The sequence below is a fragment of the Ovis canadensis genome, chromosome 1, assembly GCF_042477335.2.
Source record: "Ovis canadensis isolate MfBH-ARS-UI-01 breed Bighorn chromosome 1, ARS-UI_OviCan_v2, whole genome shotgun sequence".
Lineage (NCBI taxonomy): Eukaryota > Metazoa > Chordata > Mammalia > Artiodactyla > Bovidae > Ovis > Ovis canadensis.
The window spans coordinates 198,845,001-198,861,469 of record NC_091245.1 but is presented as its reverse complement, the minus strand read 5'-3'; the positions used below and the strand labels follow the sequence as shown (position 1 = coordinate 198,861,469).

General features: G+C 37.1%; 1 long non-coding RNA gene across 1 annotated transcript in view; it reads right to left on the bottom strand.

The window, feature by feature from the left end:
* Positions 1–5,171: 5,171 nt before the first annotated feature.
* Positions 5,172–16,469, bottom strand: part of LOC138434750 (uncharacterized) — a 26,487-nt gene continuing 15,189 nt past the window's right edge. Inside the window, exons 3-6 of the long non-coding RNA XR_011254849.1 lie at positions 10,516–11,915; positions 8,730–8,963; positions 8,137–8,278; positions 5,172–5,682 (exon numbers count right to left, since the gene is read on the bottom strand). This is a non-coding gene — a long non-coding RNA (uncharacterized lncRNA). The remainder of the gene's footprint in view (positions 5,683–8,136; positions 8,279–8,729; positions 8,964–10,515; positions 11,916–16,469) is intronic.

Sequence of the window (16,469 nt, the reverse complement as noted above, 5' to 3'; positions counted from 1 at the left end):
TTTTTTAGTTTTTTATTTTTTAAATTTTAAAATCTTTAATTCTTACATGCGTTCCCAAACATGAACCCCCCTCCCAACGCCCTCCCCATAACATCTCTCTGGGTCATCCCCATGCACCAGCCCCAAGCATGCTGCATCCTGCGTCAGACATAGACTGGCAATTCAATTCACATGATAGTATACATGTTAGAATGTCATTCTCCCAAATCATCCCACCCTCTCCCTCTCCCTCTGAGTCCAAAAGTCCGTTATACACATCTGTGTCTCTTTCCCTGTCTTGCATACAGGGTCGTCATTGCCATCTTCCTAAATTCCATATATATGTGTTAGTATACTGTATTGGTGTTTTTCTTTCTGGCTTACTTCACTCTGTATAATTGGCTCCAGTTTCATCCATCTCATCAGAACTGATTCAAATGAATTCTTTTTAACGGCTGAGTAATACTCCATTGTGTATATGTACCACAGCTTTTCTTATCCATTCATCTGCTGATGGACATCTAGGTTGTTTCCATGTCCTGGCTATTATAAACAGTGCTGCGATGAACATTGGGGTACATGTGTCTCTTTCCATTCTGGTTTCCTCGGTGTGTATGCCCAGAAGTGGGATTGCTGGGTCATAAGGGAGTTCTATTTGCAATTTTTTAAGGAATCTCCACACTGTTTTCCATAGTGGCTGTACTAGTTTGCATTCCCACCAACAGTGTAGGAGGGTTCCCTTTTCTCCACACCCTCTCCAGCATTTATTGCTTGCAGATTTTTGGATCGCAGCCATTCTGACTGGTGTGAAGTGGTACCTCATTGTGGTTTTGATTTGCATTTCTCTAATAATGAGTGATGTTGAGCATCTTTTCATGTGTTTGTTAGCCATCCGTATGTCTTCTTTGGAGAAATGTCTATTTAGTTCTTTGGCCCATTTTTTGATTGGGTCGTTTATTTTTTTGGAGTTGAGCTGCATAAGTTGCTTGTATATTTTTGAGATTAGTTGTTTGTCAGTTGCTTCATTTGCTATTATTTTCTCCCATTCCGAAGGCTGTCTTTTCACCTTGCTTATAGTTTCCTTTGTTGTGCAGAAGCTTTTAATTTTAATTAGATCCCATTTGTTTATTTTTGCTTTTATTTCCAGCATTCTGGGAGGTGGATCATAGAGGATCCTGCTGTGATTTATGTCTGAGAGTGTTTTGCCTATGTTCTCCTCTAGGAGTTTTATAGTTTCTGATCTTACATTTAGATCTTTAATCCATTTTGAGTTTATTTTTGTGTGCAGTGTTAGGAAGTGATCTAGTTTCATTCTTTTACAAGTGGTTGACCAGTTTTCCCAGCACCACTTGTTAAAGAGATTGTCTTTACTCCATTGTATATTCTTGCCTCCTTTGTCAAAGATAAGGTGTCCATAGGTGTGTGGATTTATCTCTGGGCTTTCTATTTTGTTCCATTGATCTATATGTCTGTCTTTGTGCCAGTACCATACTGTCTTGATGACTGTGGCTTTGTAGTAGAGCCTGAAGTCAGGCAAGTTGATTCCTCCAGTTCCATTCTTCTTTCTCAAGATTGCTTTGGCTATTCGAGGCTTTTTGTATTTCCATACAAATCTTGAAATTATTTGTTCTAGTTCTGAGAAAAATGTGGCTGATAGCTTGATAGGGATTGCATTGAATTTGTAAATTGCTTTGGGTAGTATACTCATTTTCACTATATTGATTCTTCCGATCCATGAACATGGTATATTTCTCCATCTATTAGTGTCCTCTTTGATTTCTTTCATCAGTGTTTTATAGTTTTCTATATATAGGTCTTTAGTTTCTTTAGGTAGATATATTCCTAAGTATTTTATTCTTTTTGTTGCAATGGTGAATGGAATTGTTTCCTTAATTTCTTTTTCTACTTTCTCATTATTCGTGTATAGGAATGCAAGGGATTTCTGTGTGTTGATTTTATATCCTGCAACTTTACTATATTCATTGATTAGCTCTAGTAATTTTCTGGTGGAGTCTTTAGGGTTTTCCATGTAGATGATCATGTCATCTGCAAACAGTGAGAGTTTTACTTCTTCTTTTCCAATTTGGATTCCTTTGATTTCTTTTTCTGCTCTGATTGCTGTGGCCAAAACTTCCAGAACTATGTTGAATAGTAGCGGTGAAATATTTGCTTTAGTGAACTCAGATTTCTTTGTTTTTGAATTGCTTTTCTATGTGTTCTTTTGATTTTTCTACTGAGTTTTTCTTTTTTTCCCATAACTTTATAGAAATTATTGATATGCATTGAATAATAATTTCATCAGTTGTGTGGAATATACATATTTTCTTCCAGTATATGATTTATTGTAGCCTTATTTGTTTATGGAGAATTTTTATTCAAAGAAAGGTTTACTATTATTATAAACATATTTATCTTATTTTGAGGATCTGTATTTGAGACATCTTTCCCTGTCATGCAGTTGCAGAGAAATGCTGCCACATATTTCTCCTAAAAAATTAAAGATTTTTTTTCACATTAGGTCTTTAATCATCTAAAATTTATTTCTGTGATATGAAGTAGAGAGTCCCATAAATTTTATATGAATAACAAACTATACCATTTATTGACTAATCCATTCTTTTCATAATGATTTATGAATCTTATTGCCATTTCCTTTAGTGTAGTCTCTTGGTGATGAATTCTTGCTTGTTTGAAAAATACCTTTGATATCACCTTTATTTTTTAAAGGATTTTCCATCCAGTAAATAATTGTAGTTTGACAGATATTTTCTTTTAGCCATTAAATATGTCATTTCACTGATTTCTGATTTTCATTGTTATTGTTTAAAATCATTTATAAAATTCTGCAGTTCTTTTGATTCCAACTTTCTTGTCCCTGGCTACTTTAAGGTTTTATTTTTGTATTTAGTTTTCAGAAGTTTTGCTATGATATACTTAAGTTTGATTTTCTTTGTATATATTCTGCTAAGCTTAATATAATTTTTATTAATTTAGAAAAATTCATGGCTCTGGCCTAGTATCTCTTTTTTCCCTCTCTTAATCTTCAATCTTATATGAACCTCTTTCCCATATCTCATTTATCTTTGGATTTGTTTTGTATTTTGCATCATTTCCTTTGTCTCTCCATGCTTTAGTCCAGATATTTCTACAATCCTATCTTCCACATCCCAAATTCTTTTTATCGACTGGGCCTAATACATTAATATGTCCATGCATGGAGCATCAAATCATTATATTTTAAGTAATGACTTCCCTGGTGGCTCAGACGGTAAAGCGTCTGCCTACAATGTGGGAGACCTGGGTTCAATGCCTGGGTCGAGAAGTTCCCTGGAGAAGGAAATGGCAACCCACTCCAGTATTCTTGCCTGGAGAATCCCATGGACGGAGAAGCCTGGTGTCCATGGGGTCGCAAAGAGTCAGACACAACTGAGTGACATCAATGCATACAACAGAATTTCTGAATAATTCATTTTTTTATAATTTTTACTCAACTCTAATGACTAGCTCTTAAACTTTAAAAACATACTTAGGAGATTAATCTAATGTATTAAAACACATAGATTCCTTTGTTGTGCAGAAGCTTTTAATTTTAATTAGATCCCATTTGTTTATTTTTGCTTTTATTTCCAGTATCCTGGGAGGTGGGTCATAGAGGATCCTGCTGTGATTTATGTCGGAGAGTGTTTTGCCTATGTTCTCCTCTAGGAATTTTATAGTTTCTGGTCTTACATTTAGATCTTTAATCCATTTTGAGTTTATTTTTATGTATGGTGTTAGAAAGTGTTCTAGTTTCATTCTTTTACAAGTGGTTGACCAGTTTTCCCAGCACCACTTGTTAAAGAGATTGTCTTTACTCCATTGTATATTCTTGCCTCCTTTGTCAAAGATAAGGTGTCCATAGGTGTGTGGATTTATCTCTGGGCTTTCTATTTTGTTCCATTGATCTATATTTCTGTCTTTGTGCCAGTACCATACTGTCTTGATGACTGTGGCTTTGTAGTAGAGCCTGAAGTCAGGCAGGTTGATTCCTCCAGTACCAGTCTTCTTTCTCAAGATTGCTTTGGCTATTCAAGGTTTTTTGTATTTCCATACAAATTGTGCCTTTGGAATGGGAGAAAGTAATAGCAAATGAAGCAACTGACAAACAACTAATCTCAAAAATATGCAAGCAACTCCTGCAGCTCAATTCCAGAAAAATAAACAACCCATTCAAAAAATGGGCCAAAGAGCTAAATAGACATTTCTCCAAAGAAGACATACAGATGGCTAACAAACACATGAAAAGATGCTCAACATCACTCATTATCAGAGAAATGCAAATCAAAACCACAATGAGGAACCATTTCATGCCAGTCTACAAGCAATAAATGCTGGAGAGGGTGTGGAGAAAAGGGAACCCTCTTACACTGTTGGTGGGAATGCAAACTAGTACAGCCACTATGGAGAACAGTGTGGAGATTCCTTAAAAAACTGGAAATAGAACTGCCTTATGACCCAGCAATCCCACTTCTGGGCATACACACCGAGGAAACCAGAATTGAAAGAGACGCATGTACCCCAATGTTCATCACAGCACTGTTTATAATAGTCAGGACATGGAAGCAACCTAGATGTCCATCAGCAGATGAATGGATAAGAAAGCTGTGGTACATATACACAATGGAGTATTACTCAGCCATTAAAAAGAATACATTTGAATCAGTTCTAATGAGGTGGATGAAACTGGAGTCTGTTATACAGAGTGAGGTAAGCCAGAAAGGAAAACACCAATACAGTATACTAATGCATATATATGGAATTTAGAAAGATGGTAATGATAATCCTGTATGTGAGACAGCAAAAGAGACACAGATGTATAGAACAGTCTTTTGGACTCTGTGGGAGAGGGAGAGGGTGGGATGATTTGGGAGAATGGCACTGAAACATGTATAATATCATATAAGAAAGGAATCGCCAGTCTAGGTTCGATACAGGATACAGGATGCTTGAGGCTGGTGCACTGGGATGACCCAGAGGGATGGTATGGGGAGGGAGGTGGGAAGGGGGTTCAGGATTGGGAACACATGTACACCCTTGGTGGATTCATGTTGATGTATGGCAAAACCAATACAGTATTGTAAAGTAAAATAAAGTAAAATTTAAAAAATAAAAAAAATAAAGTGAACTTTTCTTAAAAAAAAAATAAACACACATAGAGAAAAATAAGCTTTTTATTGTCATCCTCCTGTTTTCTGTTCAGTTCAGTTCAGTTCAGTCGCTCAGTCATGTCCGACTCTTTGCGACCCCATGAATGGCAGTACACCAGGCCTCCCTGTCCATCACCAACTCCCGGAGTTCACTCAGAAAGTGTTCTAGTTCAGAGTCCGTGATGCCATCCAGCCATCTCATCCTCTGTCGTCCCCTTCTCCTCCTGCCCCCAATCCCTCCCAGCACCAGAGTCTTTTCCAATGAGTCAACTCTTCCCATGAGGTGGCCAAAGTACTGGAGTTTCAGCTTTAGCATCATTCCTTCCAAAGAAATCCCAGGGCGGATCTCCTTCAGAATGGACTGGTTGGATCTCCTTGCAGTCCAAGGGACTCTCAAGAGTCTTCTCCAACACCACAGTTCAAAAGCATCGATTCTTCAGCGCTCAGCCTTCTTCACAGTCCAACTCTCACATCCATACATGACCACAGGAAAAACCATGAATAAGCTAAAATCATTCTTGGAAATAGACATGGCTTGCCTTAATCAAGTGAGGAATAAGATGCAGTGGTTTTCTTACTATACTGGTTGTCTTTCTATACTGAATATACTGAATACTTTATAATACTTAATGTGAAGACCATTGCTACTACTATTCTGCAACACATTATCTCAAAGAGGGAAAACTTTCTTTCTACACTGAACATATGATTTTAAACATTAACTATTCAAATCATACCAAACCTTCATCTCAGAACCTGATACTTGTTTTTCTTTAAACAGAACCTAAATCCTGAGAACATGTTTAATAATAGAACATGGAGCAACTTTTCCTTCATAGCTTAGAATATCATCTGTAAAACTGGCATTTAGTGATTTGTCTATTTATTAATTATTAACACAATATCTTTATGCACCAGATATTTTCCTTATAACATAATAGTACTTTCATCATGAGAATGTTGTGAAAAATAAATAATTTTATATAAGACTTGCCTCAAATGACTAGCATTAAAGCCTTCATAAATGTTCAGTTATTTTATTGCTAGCCAATTTTTTATGTAGAGATTTGTTTGATTATTCATTTGTAAAGTACATGGGAGTTCAAGAAAGAGAAATAAAGATGTTTTCTGTTTTGATCTTATTGAAGAATTTAGGAATATTAATGTATGAAATCACAATACTTCAGTAGCAAATATTTACCATACATATGTGCACATACACAAGTTTTTTCTCACTTTATTTTCTTCTCTTTCTTTTTTTCTGAATGCCTAAGACGGCAAATATATCATATGCTTTGCCATAATAAATGGTACTTTATAGGAAATATCTCTCATGCTCTGTTTAATTATGGAGAAGTATTTTTTATCAAAAGATACAATTATGGAGGTTTAATTTACTTAGATCTCTTGTTCTTTAGATGATACTCCCCATCTCAATTCCATGTTATCTACAATGTCTTATTAGCCCAGATTAGCTCCTGAGATATAAGATTAATGTCATGTCTAGAGATGTATGTGCATGCATGCTAAGTCACTTCACTCATGTCTGACTCTTTCTGACCCTATGGATGGTAGCCCACCAGGATACTCTGTCCATCGGATTCTCCAACTAAGAATACTGGAGTGGGTGAGTAGGTTGCCATGCCCTCCTCCAGAGGATCTTCCTGACCCAGGAATACAACCCATATCTACTGCAACTCCTGCCTTGCAGGCAGATTCTTTACCACTGAGCCACCGGCAAAGCCCAGAAAGATGTACTTAAGATATTTTATCTACTTCATCCCACCTTCTAAATATCTGATTCTTATTTGCTCAGAATTATTATCTTTATTTCATTTCAGAGACATCTCTTTTATTTTTCCATACCCAGAACAGCTGAAATTTTTTCATACTTATAAAAGATGGCAGACAGTATCAAGAAAAAGGCCTAGTAACACAGTTGAATGCTCTTCTAATATTTTCCCCCTGGAAAAACCAGTGTATCCTCAACACTAGGAAAGATCTATTGTATTTATCTGCAATGGTCTCCTGACTATAGCATAACAGAAAATGAAAGTGTAAAATTTCATTAAAAATTCTCAACTCTTTACATAATTTATTTTATATCATTCTACCTTTTAGTTCTAGAAGGTACTGTATTTTTAAAGTTTTACGTTTGAGATATCTGTGACTCTCAGATAATCAAGAACTTATGTAGATTTCAATAAAATATTTATTGATTTTCTACTACTTGGTAAGTACTATGATATGCTCAACAGGGGACATATGGATAGCCAGACATGATTTGGTCCTGTGGGAATGCAAAGTCTTGTGGACATGTGTTGGTTTATGATACTCTGCCTTACTGTGTCAACCCCACACTTATATGCTTTCTTTGTGATATTTTCACTGGGCTGTGCAAGTCATGTTTCTACTTTGCCTAGATGTCTCCCTGATAGATCTGCTAATGAGGAGTGCTAGAGAAAAATGAGGAGCTGAGTCCCACAGCGTGCTGTTCTCTGTTCCTGTCCACACATGCCAGCAGCATCTGTTTAATTCTGGCAGTGGCAGTTGATAGCCACTTTCTAGTTTTCTCTCTTCACTCCAGAATTGATCTCATTGTGCTCCCTTCGAAACAGCACCAGTAATTTGAGTGCCAGCTTCACATTCTCTCCTCTGAGATGCTGACGTCCCAGCACAGCTGAGCAGCAACTTCTCAAAAGAGGGCTAAGCCCCACCTCTGAAAAGCCTTCTTCAAGTTGTAGAGTTTTAAAAACGTCTACCTCTTCCCTTTCTTTAACCTAATTTCTAAGAACGGTTGCTTCCTCCAGAAAGAAATAGCTCTTTATTATCCCAATGGTTTTTGTTTTGTCTTTTTAATCTTCTAATAATCAATAACCAAATAATTATGTACATTTTTTCTGTTAAATATTTGGTGTGTTTTACATTTTCTTGACTGGACACTAATTGATGGAGAGCCACAGATACTTACATTGTTGCTGTTCAGTCGCTCAGTCATGTCCAGCTCTCTGACCCCATGAACTGCAGTATGCCAGGCTTTCCTGTCCTTCACTATTTCTTGGAGTTTGCTCAAACTTATGTCCATTGAGTCAGTGACATTTGTATAAATGATTCTAAAACAAAATAATCAGTAGTAGATGTTCTATGATACTGATCATAACATATAGTGGAAATAAAAGGAAGAAAGACAATTTCATGGCTACAATGGTTCGTGGACAGTTTACAAGAAGACTTTAGATTTGAATCAAGCTTGATGCATAGAGAAGAAATTGGTGAAGCATATATGAAGGTTGTAGTGTGAAAATATAGGGCTTTCAGAAAAAATAAACTTAAAATAACTATTTAAAATGGGTATTAAGTGCCCTCATATAACTGGACTATGAAGGCATAAGAAGGTATAAGAAATTACTGGAACAAAAGATTTTTTTTTATGTGCACAAATTAGCAGCATACTATTTAATTCAAAATTATCAAGTGATGATTCTGGAAAAAGAAAAGATTTTTTAAAGGTATTTTGGTACCAACTTGTTGAGCTTAATGTTAAGCTAATGAATTTGTACTTACCTTGTATTTAGTAGGAGCTTTGTATTTAGCAGGAGGGCATTCAAGCTTCTTGGACAAAGTCACATATCCAAGTCTATAATTTAGAATATTTCTCCAGGCAACCACTCACGGATTGAATATTGAAGGGTTTGACTTGTTTCTTTCAGAAGGTATTGCAATAGTTCAGGGGATAGATGATGCTTTAAACTAGGTTAGCAGCAGCAGAAGTTGAAAACTCAGCAGAAGCAAAGCTACCTGCATAAAAATAAAAATGCTACACAAGCTCCCTGAACTTCTGAAATAAACGTGAGTTAAAAACTTTTTGAAAAACTGTTTAGTATTATAGAATAACAAAGCAAAGATGATGTCTTTAATCAATATTCTATATATGACAAAGACTTTTTTTGTTGTTGGGAAGTTCCAATTTCTGTTTTCTTTAAAAATTTTCTTTCCCTGGACAGTGAAAGTTGTCTTTATTTTTGTTTTCTTTAGTTTGAAGCTTCAGGCCAATAATTCTGAACTCATAGTTTAAAATAACACTAATCAACATAAAAGTCACATTTTTAGGATTCATCTGCTATGAGGACTCAGAACACCAAAACAGAGTCAAAGGTGAGATATTTTCTCTTTCCTCCACTGACTTGGTGTCTTGCCTTAAGCAAATAGTTTTATGCTTTGTATCCTGTCTATAAAGTAGGTATATTAATAACTTCCTTCACCTCGATTTCTTAGGAGTTTTAGAACTAAGTAAATGCCTGTAGGAATATCTCTACTCTCTACAGAAAATATATTTTTTCTCTCTTAAGTAAGGATTAAGTAACAGATTATAGTGTCTAATGTCATTAAAGTAGGTTGATTTATATTGGATCATCTTGGCACTAACTTTTAAAAAAGTAAAAAAGGAAAATCAAACAAAACAAAACACTTGTTCCATAAAAGAGAAATATGACCCAGTACATCTGCACTATTTTTAAGGCCTGCATGAATTTTGTTTTTGTTGTATTTTTGTCATGAAGTGATAATTTTAAGATTTGAAGGAAGCTTAAAGCGTTTATAACTATCTGTGCTCTAATATCCATCTCCCCTCTCTGCTGCATTCCTTCCAAATGGTCAACTGGAATTTGCCTGCAATCTTCTGCTTAAGAGTGTAAGTTTTCTCCTAAGGCTTCCCTCTATCTTTGAAGCACAAAGAGAAGTTTGTTTGTAAAACAACCTACTCAATTCCTCTAAATTTCCACTGTTTCTTGGTGGCTCTACCTTTTGCATTCCAAAGAGCAAATGTAGTTCCTCTTCTACACAAGAGCTTTCAAGTCTTTAAAAACACAATTTGCATGTTCCCTTCCATTTCACTCATCAGTAACCCACTATACACCTGGTTTTGTTTCTTATCTCGTGATAACTATCTCTTTCATTTGAAGGATGTGTGATATAGTCCATGAATCTCTTACTGTTAGTTGTAAGGGCTTCCCTGGTAGCTCAGATGGTAAAGCGTCTGCCTACAATGTGGGAGACCCGGGTTTGATCCCTGGGTCAAGAAGATCCCCTGGAGAAGGAAGTGGCAACCCACTCCAGGACTCTTGCCTGGAAAATCCCATGGACTGAGGAGCCTGGTAGGCTATAGTCCGTGGAGTCACAAAGAGTCAGACAAGACTGAGTGACTTCACTTCACTTCACTTCATAGGCATCATAAAAAAGAGTCATATCCTTTATTTTCATGTCAAACATATCTTCAAAGCACCCTTGGCACAAAGTCGTACTAACAAGTTTATTGTATAGTAAAGAATATATTAAATAGCAATTCTCTTACCGAAATATGACCTTTGTAAAATTCTTTGTCTTTGCCATCAAGTTCCAAATTCTTATTGTCCTTCACTTCTTTTGTAATGGTGAAAATTTAAGATCTCCCTTTTTAGATCTCATTGCCTTTGCAGCATGTGTACATCTTGAAGCTCCCATAAAGATGCTCTTTCCAGTTTCATGAACCCTCATGTAGGTGTACTGCTTCTAGTTCTTTTGAGGTCTGTGCCCACCTGTGGCCCTGGAATTTATTTAGGATTCTTGACTATTCCTCTGTTATTGTGAAATATCACAAAATCTTAGCACAAGCAGAAAAATTTAGGTTTCCTAAAATATGTGAGAAAATCCTAGTACCTTTCTCTTACTTCTATCTTTTCTTCTCTCTGCTACCACCATTGAACTCACTCTTGTCCTTCCACCTATACACACCCTCTACTCAACAATCTCATAGATTTTTGCTATTATAAAAAACAGTACTTTTGGCCTATCCTGGAGACATATGTTTGAACATGACCCTGAGGCAGAGACAGTCATTGGTCTAAATATTTAACTGCACACCTTCCATAGCACCTGTCATTTTCCAACTGGTACTACTATGTGTCCCAGTCTGGCACGTAATCAGGTCATATGCTCTCTAATGAAATGAAAATAGACATTATAGGTACTACGTCCTATCCTGAATCATAAAAGTTCCCTCAAATTTTTCCCCCTGCTCTTTTCCTCTCCCTTTGGCTAGACTGACAATAATGATAACCTGAGAAGGCTTAGTTGTCACATATCGAAGACAGTAGACTTCCCAGGTGGTGTAGTGGTAAAGAGCCAGCCTGCCATTGAAGACACGGGTTCCGTTACTGGGTCAGAAGTTCCCCTGGAGTAGGAAATGGCAGCCCACTTAAGTATTCTTGCCTGGAAAATTCCATAGAAAGAGGAGCCTTGTGGGCTACAGTACCTGGTGTTGCAAAAATTTGGACATGACTAAGTGAATGTGCACACACACACTGAAGACAGCAAAGCTTCAGGCAATATGGGTCCTGAATGACTATATAGAACAGTATCTTTTTTCTCCTTGACCCTGAACAGACATTATGAACTATTAAAAAAGAAGCGGGGGTGGGGGTGTGGAGTTCTAGTGTATTGAAATCCTTATACTTTTACTAGAGCACGTTTATTTCTAACAACAATGCCAGTCCTGATGGTAATTCTCTGGGCCAGGCTTATTTCAGTGTGCATCACCGTAGGAAAACTGACAGTAATGTGAAACTAGAACATTTCACTGTTGTCTAATTTGATGCTCATAACATGTCCAAGAAATAGTTGTAGATTGTTGACCTGGAAGGAATTGTCTAGTTTAGTGGTTTCTAAAAGTTTTAAGCTGCCGAATCCTCTCTTCGAATGACACTTTGTTGAGTCCTGTATAGAGAATGGATAAAGGTGAAACATTAATGGTTAAGATATTAGAAGAGCGAGAAGTGTATTGGTCTCAAATAAATCAGCAAGATTCTTTCCTTGAATAGTTGCCCCCCTCTCCCAGTTTCATCTGAGGCCTTTCTTGGACCTTCCAGGCCTCCAAAGAATACTGTTTATAACTCACTTATGGGTGAGATAACTGAAGCTGTGAGATTCAGTTTTATGAGACAAACTGAATTGATTTTGTATCACACTTGAATTATCCTGCCTTTGTGCTATTACCTATCCTCCACACTCTGCCTGGGATGCTGCCTCTTAATCTTTCTCTCTCTCTTCTTTTTTTTTTTTGTTGTCCTAACCATATATCAAAGTCCATATCCTTGAAGCCAGTATTAGTTTTCTGTTCTGCCACAAAAAGTTACAACATATTTAGAGGCTTAAAATTATGCAAAAATTTAACTTCACAGTTCTATGGGTCCAAAGTCTTGGATAGATCAACTGGATCCTCTGTTCCAGGTTTCCTTAAGCCAACATCAAGGAGTTGGCAGTGTTGTATTTATCACTGCAGTCCTTGAGGAATAATTCACTTCCAAGTTTGTTCAGGGTGTTGGTAAGATTTATTTCCTTGAGGTGCTGATATTTGCTCCCAGAAGGCACTCAGCTTCATGATTTTCATGTACCCACCCCCAGCAAAGATGGGTCACACTTTGAATCTATTTGCCTTCCCTTCTGCTACATTTTTTCCTCTCCTGCCCTCATGGTGCAGAGATAGCTCTACTTTTAAGAGCACATGTGTTTACAGCAGGCCCATCAGAATAACCCAAAATGATCTCCCCAAATTAATGCCAATTGATTAGCAGCGTTAATTACATCTATGAAGTCCCTTATGTTCATATAATATAACATAGTCACATAGCATAACTCAGGGGTGGGGCAGAGGGTAAGAAGGTCATGTAGCCAAAATTCTGCCTACCACAAAACTTTTCCTGGAAAACCACTCAAAGTGAGATTATCTGCATTAGAACTGCATCTCTCTCTCTTAGTGTCTCTTGTAGTGCACTTACCTTAATCCACCTCTATTACAGTAATTTCTGAAATTGCCTTCATTTTCTTATGCAATTGTAAGATCCATCTGATGGCGGCTAGTCATAGTTTTACCCCTTTAGTATCTAATATAGTTTGGATACTATGAAAATTGGATGAGTTGAATTGAATAACCCAAGTCACACAGTAAAAGCAGAAATGGGGCTAAAATCAGAGCTAGAAGAGGACTTTGAATACAGTATTTTCTCTTTAATACTAAGCTGTCGCTCAGACTCCGGTGTGCCTTGCTCATTTATTTCAAACCTGTCTGCATAAACACTGTGTTTTGTCTGCATACATAAATGCTAAACCGAGCACATGGAAAAGGAGTGACAGAAAAGAAAACATGGTTATGTTGCACTCAACCCTCACCCCCTACTCAAGAATTGGCCATTATCTATAGACATGGATATTTTTATTAAATTTTAGGGAAACTTTATTTTTCGGTAAAGGAAGAAGATATAGGCTTCTGTAATGGCCTTTTTTTTTTTTGTAATGGCCTTTTATAATCTTTAATTATCTATAGTCAGGGCTGAGCAATCTGGTACTCTCTTCTATAAAATGCTTCAGTGAGGAGTCATGCTCAAGTCCCAACAAATTCTAAAGTGTTTCTTAGATGCCACCTTCATTTTGAAACATGCCTGTGCTCTGAAGGCTTTTTCTCCTTTCCTTTTTTTAGTTGCTGTCCTGCCAAGATCCTATTTGTACATTCTAGAGGAGAATTTCTCATTTTGTTAGAGTGATTCTGCTCCTATGTGTGGCTGACCCTGGACCTTTCAAAATGTAACAAGTCGGTCTTCTGGGACTGAACAGAAACAGTAGAGGGGCTGACAGATGTAAAAACCATGGCAAACAGAGCCTATCTACCACTTTTCCACAGTAGCAACAGCAGCAGTGTGCTATCCTAAGCCCCAAACCAGAGTAAGAAGGTGGGGAATTCAAGTAGTGGCCCTGCAGTCCTCCTCCTTATTGACCTTTGGTAAATTATATACATTTTCAGCCTCAGCTGCCTTAGTCACAGAGGGAAACATACTTGTTCAGGCTTACTTGGAAAATGAAATGAATGTGCTTTGTGAGTTATAAAGTACCAAGAGTACTTTTGTAGAGTAAGACCCCATTCTCTTTTAAGTGTACATGGATATATAAATAGCAGCAGCATCACTCGTTTTCCAGAGAAAATTAAAGAACAGGTAGGTTCCAAGCAGCAGATTAACCAAAGACTGAAGGTGACACTTCAAAAGGTCCTGATTCCCATTAGACTCATTAATTCCCTCTTGTTTCTGGGGCCAGACTGTTTCTCTACAAGATTACTGCCAATAAAACATGATGTGTATCATAACTGTAATTTCTTTACGTTTTCTCAAAATTAAGTGGAGAGATTTATTTATTCACTATTTCAAGAATATCTTAATTTTTTAATGTCCTTATATTGATCACATCTTCATATGTTAACTCTCACCAATATTTATGACTCCTGATTAGTCTGTTGATGAAGTTTGCCTCAGTGTTTGCTTTGAGGAGAATTTCTTACATCTGCTAAATTTTTATGTGCTTATTCATTGATTGAAAAAGGACATTTTTACAACTATTGCCTTAATCTGGGACTGGTGTTAAACTAGAGCTGATCACTTTAAAACTATTTTAAGAAACACATGTTTTTTTTAATCTATAAATATCAGACTTATGTAATGTGTGCTTGCATTCTCTCTCATGTCCGACTCTTTGTGACTCCATGGACTGTAGCCCACCCAGCTCCTCTGTCCATGGAATTTTCCAGGCAAGAGTACTGCAATGAGTTGCCATTTTCTTCTCCAGGAGATATTCCTGACCCAGGGATTTTACATGAGTCTCTTGAGTCTCCTTCATTGACAGGCAAGTTCTTTACCACTGCACCACATGGGAAGCTCATAATAGTCTCACTTAAAACACAACTTACTCTTTACAAACAAATAGACAAGCAAAAACTGCTTAAAAGAATTTCCTTCAAAATAATTCAACTGGCCAAGTGAGAGGCCAAAGAGAATAGAACAAATAGAAAATGAGTTGTAGATGAAACAAGATTGTTCAAGGAACTAATAATTGATGAAGCTGGGTTTTCTGTTTTCTGGGTTTTTTAATACATTTTAAATTTTCCATAATGGATGCCAAGGAAATCTATCTTATAATAAAATTAAAGGTTAGTTCAGTTATTCAGTTTTATCTGACTTTGTGAGCCATGGACTGTAACATGACATGCTTCCTTGACCATCACCAACTCCTGGGGCTTGCTCAAACTCATGTCTATCGAGTTGGTGATGCCATCCAACCACCTCATCTTCTGTCATCCCCTTCTCCTCCTGCCTTCACTCTTTCCCAGCATCAGGGTCTATTCTAATGAGTCAGCTCATCACATCAGGCGGCCAAAATATTAGAGCTTCAGCATCAGTCCTTCCAATGAATATTCAGGACTGATTTCCTTTAAGATTGACTGAATTGTTATGGGGAGGGAGGTGGGAGGGGGGTTCATGTTTGGGAATGCATGTAAGAATTAAAGATTTTAAAATTTAAAAAATAAAAAACTAAAAAAAAAAAGAAAAAAAAAAGATTGACTGAATTGATCTCCTTGCAATCCAAGGGACTCAAGAGTCTTCTCTAATACCACAGTTCAAAAGAATCAGTTCTTTAGTGTTCAGCTTTCTTTATGGCCCAGGTCTCACATTCATACATGACTACTGGAAAAGCCATAGCTTTGACTAATAGACCTTTGTAGGCAAAGAAATGCCTCTGCTTTTTAATATGCTGTCTAGATTTATCATAGCTGTTCTTTCAAGGAGCAAGCATTCCTTCAATTTCATGACTGCAGTCACCATCTGCAGAGATTTTGAAGCCCAAAAAAAACAAAGTCTGTCACTGTTTTCATTGTTTCTTGATCTATTAACCATGAAGTGATGGCACCAGATGCCATGATCTTCATTTTTTGAATATTGAGTTTTAAGACAGCTTTTTCACTCTGTTCTTTCACTTTCATCAAGAGGCTCTTTAGTTCCTCTTCACTTTCTGCCATAAGGGTGGTGTCATCTGCATATCTGATGTTATTGATATTTCTCCTGGCAATCTTGATTCCAGCTTGTGCTTCATCCAGCCTGGCACTTCTCATGATGTACTCTGCATATAAGTTAAATAAGCAAGGTTTCAATATTCACCCTTGAATAATGAAGTCGCACAGTCATGTCTGACTCTTTGCAACCCCATGGACTATAGCCTACCAGGCTTCTCCATCCGTGGGATTCTCCAGGCAAGAATACTGGAGTGGGTTACCATTTCCTTCTCCAGGGGATCTTCCTGACCCAGGGATTGAACCCGGCTCTCTCGCATTGGAGGCAGACACTTTAACCTCTGAGCCACCACAGAAGCCCCTATTCAGCCTTGATGTACTCACAAATAAACATTGATATAATTTGAGAGTATAAATACTTGATCTTAAGAATGCCTGTG